An 8,369-nucleotide genomic window follows, 5' to 3' on the forward strand; every position below is an offset into this window, starting at 1 on the left:
TAATGCAATGATACGGAAGTATTCCTAGGGGCCAAGGGAGGTATTCTGAATTCACATGCTTTAAATAAAAAGGATCTGGTTGAGGCTGATGCCAAAACAATATATATCCCTAGTGTAAGATGCATTTTTATATCTTTTAATAACAAGTGACATTCTCATGTTTGTAATATGCAGACAACCATATATTTAGTGTGTGATTTGGATATCCCAGAATGACAAAATTTTATACCAACAAAATATTTGTGCTCTAAAAGGTTTTCACTGACATTTTAGAGAATAAGAGAGAATATTTTTCCATTATGTATTGCTAGGTAACAAATTATCCTGAAACTTAGTGGCTTCAACAAACATTTGTTTCCATCATCATGTTGTAGGTCAAGAACTTGGGCAGACCCTGACTGGGTGGCAGGAGGAAAAGGAGCTAGAAGATCCACAACCAAGATGGCTTCTTTGTTCTTGTTGGGGAGGAAAATATTTCCTCTACCTTTTAAGGTTCTTCTGGATGGTCTGAGAATTGTCTTGATATGAGACAGATTAACAGGAAAAATTCATATTTAATTAAGTACCTACAGGGAGTGCACATAAACATGAGGGATTCCAAAGACAGGCAAAATTAGGTATATATGTCATCCTGACCTAAGGAGAAGTGGGTAGTGGTCTGCGACCTCAAAGAGAAGGAAAGCAATTCAAAGGAAGATGAAAAGGAGTAAAAGTTTGGCAAACAAATATTTGCTGGGCCACCCAGAAATAACGGGACACAGAGAGGGATTTCAACAGATAGACTTTGCTAAATCCCTCCCTGTCCACCACTCCCTAGTTCATATTATACTCTAGTTATCTATTGTGATAAATCTCTTCCTGGAGCAGGTCTTTTATCCAATATTTTAAGCACTTACAAGAGAAAAATCAAAGTTCTTTTCTGGGTCTTTTGGGATTGATTGTTTTCAGCTCAATATAATCCACATGCCAGAGTGGTACATCTTGGGGTGATTCATTCTGAACCCCTATAGTTCCCTGCTCTGAAACTTCCCATGAAATGTCACAGTCCAGAAGTTGAGTTAGTAGATTGTTCCATTTCATTGAACCAGTCTTGTAGTCCTGACAATAGGTCAGTTCAGTTAAACTCATTTAGGGAAGCAGTGATGCAGGTGTACCAAAGTTAGGTGTGTGATTAAAGTGATCAGGAATTAAATAAGAGGCATTTCTATGGAAATAAAAGAAAGTCAATGGCTAATGATTAGAGCATATTATAAACCAATTTCTGAGTTCTGAGGGTACGTAGTTGAGAAGAATCCTTGAAGTCAGGGTCAAAGCATCTTTAGATGGAGTTAAGGCAGGCACTGGTAGTCTGATAGATTTTCCTGATTTTCAGTTTCAGTGTCTCTGGGGGTCTTTCTGAGTGGAACACAGCAACTGCTGGAAAGATTATCCATATATGAGCTGCTTTGATTTTTCTAAACTTTATAGGAAATGATTAATATTCAGTTTACAGGGCTTCAGGAGAAAGGGCAGTTTTAGTTATCAATGATACAAGTCAGAGGGCAGGAGAAAAATTGACAACATTTGTTTGGAGAGTTGTGGTCAGGCATTGGAAGAATTCAGGATGTAGCCCACTTTATAGTGAGCAGTACTAGAATCTAATATCCACGAAGTTGTGCTTTGAAACTTAATTTTTCTTTATACAGTTACCCTCATTTCTACCAAAGATAGCCAAATAAAGATAAATTTGATTGCAAAAAAGTCTAGTTTTGATAAATTTGGCCTGATTATTCACATAAGTACAGTAAGAATAGTGGCTGATCATATAGGCTCTTTTAAATCTGTTTTGCTATAACTTTTCATTAAGAATCTCAGACAACTTTTAGAAGCCTCTCAAGGTCATAAGCCAAGCCACATACTTGCCATCACACTTTGCCTGCAATACCTATAGATATGGGTTAATTCATCTCTTCTTAAGGTCCTCAAAACATGCTGAGTGTCCTGCACCTGCCAGAAAGTGAACTTCTGTCTTCACTAAGGCTCCCATGAACTGTGTAGGCAAGGTAACAGGCCAGCATTTCCAAGGGCTTTATTGACTCCATAAAGTCAACTTTAGTGTCTTAAAGCTGTCTGGTCATATCTGAGTTCATGCATATTCTCTCTCAAATATGACATTCCAGCCAAAGTCTTGGTAATATAGCCAAATGTTTCCTATTGTGTCCTGTCATAAAGAGAACATATTCTTACTAAACTTGTGTAAATAATTCTGGATGGATCAAGTAAGAAGAAAAGGTAAATGTTTCAATTCTGTTTACAAAGGTATAATTTACCAGCATGCTCAAAATCATAGTTATCTTAAGAGGAATGGTTTCCTTATATCTGGAAAACAAAATTAAAGAACCAGCAATATTTAAAACAAAAATCATAAAATTTGTAATCCTCCTTCTCAGTTTATTCAGCCCCTGTAATTAATTTTTGGTCTGCTTGACTCCAGTTTTTCCATTAGTTCTGGAAATTTTTACCCACTTCAGTTTTACAATCTTAAAGTTACCAGAAACCTGTATTCTAGAGTCTTTTTCGTGGGTCTCCTTAAAGATGAAGCATTTTTGCTGAAACACTTTTGTAAAAAAGACTATATAAATGATAAGACTTAAAAATGGCATAGTCGGCTAGACGGAGTCAAGATAGCGGCATGAGTAGAGCAGTGGAAATCTCCTCCCAAAAACACATAGAGCTATGAAAATACAACAAAGAAAAATCTTCCTAAAATAGAGACCACAGGACACAGGACAACATCCAGACCACATCCACAGCTGCAAGAACCCAGTGCCTTGCGAAGGGGGTAAGATACAAGCCCCGGCCCAGCAGGACCCGAGCGCCCCTCCCCCCGGATCCCGGTGGGTGGAAAGAAACTGGAGCAGTTTTTTTTTTTTTTGGCAAGTGCTTTTTGGAAGCCTAAAGGGACAGGGACCACGGTGCTAGGGAGGCAGGGTGGTGGGACTGGTGAGAGGGTACCTGGGACAGGCGCCTGTGGACAAAGAATATCCCGCGTTTTTCCCAGCGGGACCGGTGGGCGGGTGCCTGAGACTGGCACCTGAGGACGGAGGAAATCGCGCGTTTTTCCCCTTTTTTTTTCTCTTTTTGGCGAGTGCTTTTTGGAAGCCTTAAAGGGACAGGGACCCTGGTGCTAGGGAGGTAGGGCGGCAGGACTGGTGAGCGGGTGCCTGGGACCAGTGCCTGATGACAAAGAATATTGCTCATTTTTCCCTGCGGGGCCAGTGGGTGGGTGCTTTTTGGAAGCCTTGAAGGGACAGGGACCCTGGTGCTAGGGAGGCAGGGCAGCAGGACCAGTGAGTGGGCGCCTGGGACTGGGGCCTGAGGACAAAAAAAAAATCAAGTGTTTTTCCCTTATTTTTTTTTTTTTCTGTTCCCTCTCTCATTGTTGCTGTTGTTGTTTTGGTTTGGAGAGAGTGCTTTTTGGAAGTCTTAAAGGGGCAGGACAGGTCACTTAGACCAGAGGCAGGGAATCTGGGGATCTCTGGGCACTCTAACCTCCTGGGTAGCAGGGAGCACAGAGGCCCATTACAGAGATAAATAGCCTCCCAGCCGTTCCCCCTCCAACGGGGCTCCACCATTTTGGAGGAGCAGCCCCAGCCAGGCCATGCCCACAGCAACAGCGGAGATAAACCCCATAGCAACCGGGCAGGAAGCAGAAGCCCTGTCTGCACACAGCTGCCCAGCACAAGCCACTAGAGGTCGCTATTCTCACAGGTGAGGAAGGCCACAAACTAACAAGAAGGGAAGCTCTTCCAGTGGTCACTTGTACCAGCTCTGCACACTATCTCTATCGCAATGAAAAGACAAAACTACAGGCAGACAAAGATCACAGAGACAACACCTGAGGAGACAGACCTAACCAGTTCTCCTGAAAAAGAATTCAAAATAAAAATCATGAACATGCTGACAGAGATGCAGAGAAAAATGCAACAGCAATGGGATGAGATGCAGAGAAAAATGCAAGAGCAGTGGGATGAAGTCCGGAGGGAGATCACAGACGTCAGGAAGGAGATCACAGAAGTGAAACAATCCCTGGAAGGATTTATAAGCAGAATGGATAAGATGCAAGAGGCCATTGAAGGAATAGAAGCCAGAGAACAGGAACGTATAGAAGCTGACATAGAGAGAGATAAAAGGATCTCCAGGAATGAAACAACACTAAGAGAACTATGTGACCAAGCCAAAAGGAATAATATTCGTATTATAGGGATACCAGAAGAAGAAGAAAGAGGAAAAGGGATAGAAAATCTCTTTGAAGAAATAATTGCTGAAAACTTCCCCAAACGGGGGAGGAAATAATTGAAAAGACCACGGAATTACACAGAACCCCCAACAGAAAGGATCCAAGGAGAACAACACCAAGACACATAGTAATTAAAATGGCAAGGATCAAGGACAAGGAAAGAGTTTTAAAGGCAGCTAGAAAGAAAAAAAGGATGGTACAACATTTGAAATTCCATCAACATCATCCACCACATCAACAAAAAAAAAGACAAAAACTACATGATCATCTCCATAGATGCTGAAAAGCATTTGACAAAATTCAACATCCATTCATGATAAAAACTCTCAGCAAAATGGGAATAGAGGGCAAGTATCTCAACATAATAAAGGCCATATATGATAAACCCACAGCCAGCATTATAATGAACAGCGAGAAGCTGAAAGCATTTCCTCTGAGATCGGGAAACAGACAGGGATGCCCACTCTCCCCACTGTTATTTAACATGGTACTGGAGGTCCTAGCCATGGCAATCAGACAAAACAAAGAAATACAAGGAAACCAGATTGGTAAAGAAGAAGTTAATCTGTCACTATTTGCAGATGATATGATACTGTACATAAAAAACCCTAAAGATTCCACTCCAAAACTACTAGAACTGATATCGGAATACAGCAAAGTCGCAGGATACAAAATTAACCCACAGAAATCTGTAGCTTTCCTATACACAAACAATGAATCAATAGAAAGAGAAATCAGGAAAAGAATTCCATTCACCATTGCATCAAAAAGAATAAAATACATAGGAATAAACCTAACAAAAGAAGTGAAAGACTTATACTCTGAAAACTACAAGTCCCTCTTAGGGGAAATTAAAGTGGACACTAATAAATGGAAACTCATCCCATGCTCATGGCTAGGAAGAATTAATATCGTCAAAATGGCCATCCTGCCCAAAGCAATATACAGATTTGATTCAATCCCTCTCAAATTACCAGCAACATTCTTCAATGAATTGGAACAAATAATTCAAAATTTCATATGGAAACACCAAAGACCCCAAATAGCCAAAGCAATCCTGAAAAAGAAGAATAAAGTAGGGGGGATCTCACTCCCCAACTTCAAGTTCTACTACAAAGCCATAGTAATCAAGACAATTTGGTACTGGCACAAGAACAGAGCCACAGACCAGTGGAACAGATTAGAGACCCCAGAAATTAACCCAAACATATATGGTCAATTAATATTTGATAAAGCAGCCATGGACATACAATGGCAAAATGACAGTCTCTTCAACAGATGGTGCTGGCAAAACTGGACAGCTACATGTAGGAGAATGAAACTGGACCATTGTCTAACCCCATATACAAAGGTAAACACAAAATGGATCAAAGACCTAAATGTAAATCATGAAACCATTAAACTCTTGGAAAAAAACATAGGCAAAACCCTCTTAGACATAAACATGAGTGACCTCTTCTTGAGCATATCTCCCCAGGCAAGGAAAACAACAGCAAAAATGAGCAAGTGGGACTACATTAAGCTGAGAAGCTTATGTACAGCGAAAGACACCATCAATAGAACAAAAAGGAACCCTACAGTATGGGAGAATATATTTGAAAATGACACATCCGATAAAGCTTGACGTCCAGAATATATAAAGAGCTCACATGCCTCAACAAACAAAAATCAAATAACCCAATTAAAAATGGACAGAGGAACTGAACAGACAGTTCTCTAAAAAAGAAATACAGATGGCCAAGAGACACATTAAAAGATGCTCCACATCACTAATTATCAGAGAAATGCAAATTAAAACTACAATGAGGTATCACGTCACACTAGTAAGGATAGCTGTCATCCAATAGAAAAACAACAACAAATGTTGGCGAGGCTGTGGAGAAAGGGGAACCCTCCTACACTGCTGGTGGGAATGTAAATTAGTTCAACCATTGCGGAAAGCAGTATGGAGGTTCATCAAAATGCTCAAAACAGACCTACCATTTGACCCAGGATTTCCACTCCTAGGAATTTACCCTAAGAACGCAGCAATCAAGTTTGAGAAAGACAGATGCACCCCTTTGTTTATCGCAGCACTATTTACAATAGCCAAGAATTGGAAGCAACCTAAATGTCCATCGGTAGATGAATGGATAAAGAAGATGTGGTACATATGCACAATGGAATACCACTCAGCCATAAGAAGTGGAAAAATCCAACCATTTGCAGCAACATGGATGGAGCTGGAGAGTATTATGCTCAGTGAAATAAGCCAAGCGGAGAAAGAGAAATACCAAATGATTTCACTCATCTGAGGAGTATAGGAACAAAGGAAAAACTGAAGGAACAAAAGAGCAGCAGAATTACAGAATCCAAAAATGGACTAACAGGTACCAAAGGGAAAGGAATTGGAGAGGATGGGTGGGCTGGGAGGGATAAGAGGGGGGGAAGAAGAAGTGGGGTATTAAGATTAGCATGCATGGAGGGGAGGGAGAAAGGGGAGGGTAGGGTGTACCACACAGAAAGGAGAAGTAGTGACTCTACAACATTTTGCTAAGCTGATGGACAGTAACCATAATGTGGTTGTTAGGGGGGACCTGATATAGGGGAGAGCATAGTAAACATAGTACTCTTCATGTAAGTGTAGATTAAAGATTTTAAAAAAAAGAAAGAAAGAAAGGAGGGATTACTCCTTGATAGGACAAAACTATTGGTAAATCAAAGATCAATGCATGCTTTAAATATCCTTAATGTTGATCACTTAAAGGCTGTCAGATGATCAGCTATGGAGGTACTCTTTACTGATAATATTCCTTTCTCTTAATAAAAAAAAAAAAAACCAGTTACTGTGTGCTGACCTCCAAAGAGTTCTGCACAGTGGTATAGAGGACATGTCAAAATGTGGGCAAAGGGTCTTTTTGTTTCTATGCAGAAGATCAAGGCCTAGCTTGGATACCCAGAAAATGAACTAAGATACGATATGAGGAGGAGCTTCTGGCATCAACACTCTCTGGATGACTTGTGCCCGGGGATGATCATCAAAAAGCCTCCACAGGGATCCGGACGATGCTGCGGTTGTGGTTGCATCCCGCCCACCGTCTCCTGGACTTGCCATAGGAATGAGGAGGGAGATGTCTAGGCTGGCATGTGCATACAGTGAGACAACGAATTTGACCGGATCTGTACTGTTGGAACTCAACTAGGAGTTGGGAGGGGTGCAAGGTGTAGCACTCCAAAATCTTATGACTATAGACTATCTACGGTTAAAAGAACATATGGGATGTGAACAGATCCCAGATGGGCTGCTTTAATTTGTCTGATGGTTCAAGTACAGTTGGACAATATCCATCATATCATAGATAAATTTTCACAAATGCCTAGGGTGCCTAAATGGTTTTCTTGGCTTCACTGGAGATTGATGGTAATTATAGATTTGCTTTGTTTATGTCACCGTATTCCTATTATGTTAATATGTGTGTGCAAATTAGTTAGTAGTTTAAAACCTATACATACTTAAGGTACTCTACAAGAAGATATGTCAAAGAAATAATCAATCCTCCCATGTTTCCTTCCATATGCTACATCTGTTGCTTTTCTTCTTTCTTCCTAATTACAACCCTTAAATAGAATTCGTGCCTCATATCGAATTTACCGAGTATCATAATTCCTCCAGGTGGTAAAGATACCTCGAGACAAGTGCTGGGCATAGAAGCCACAGGGCTTAAATCTGCAAAGAAGTAAAAAGCTAACCTTTTCAAACAATATGGCTTCTCTCTCACTTACCCACTGTACATTTCCTTGTATGGCCCCGGAAGATGACTGGTTAGCCAGAGACGGGTAAGATTCCTCAAGGGCGGAACAACCTAAGACAGGCACAGTCGCAGGGGTCCATCAGGTGAGAATTTTGGGGATCAACAGAGGTAAAGCTCAGAACCTCACCCCCCCCTGCTTTGAGAGAAATCTTCTGCATCCGTGGATGTCTTGCTGCCCTTGTCTAGCCTGGATTAATACTTAGTCCATAGGCACACACCTGATCATCTGATCATCTACATTTGCCCTCTTTATAGCACTAAACTATGTTTTCTACCTTTATCTTGCATCTACCTACCAC

The sequence above is a fragment of the Manis javanica genome, chromosome Y (assembly GCF_040802235.1).
Source record: "Manis javanica isolate MJ-LG chromosome Y, MJ_LKY, whole genome shotgun sequence".
In the NCBI taxonomy this organism is placed as follows: Eukaryota; Metazoa; Chordata; class Mammalia; order Pholidota; family Manidae; genus Manis; species Manis javanica.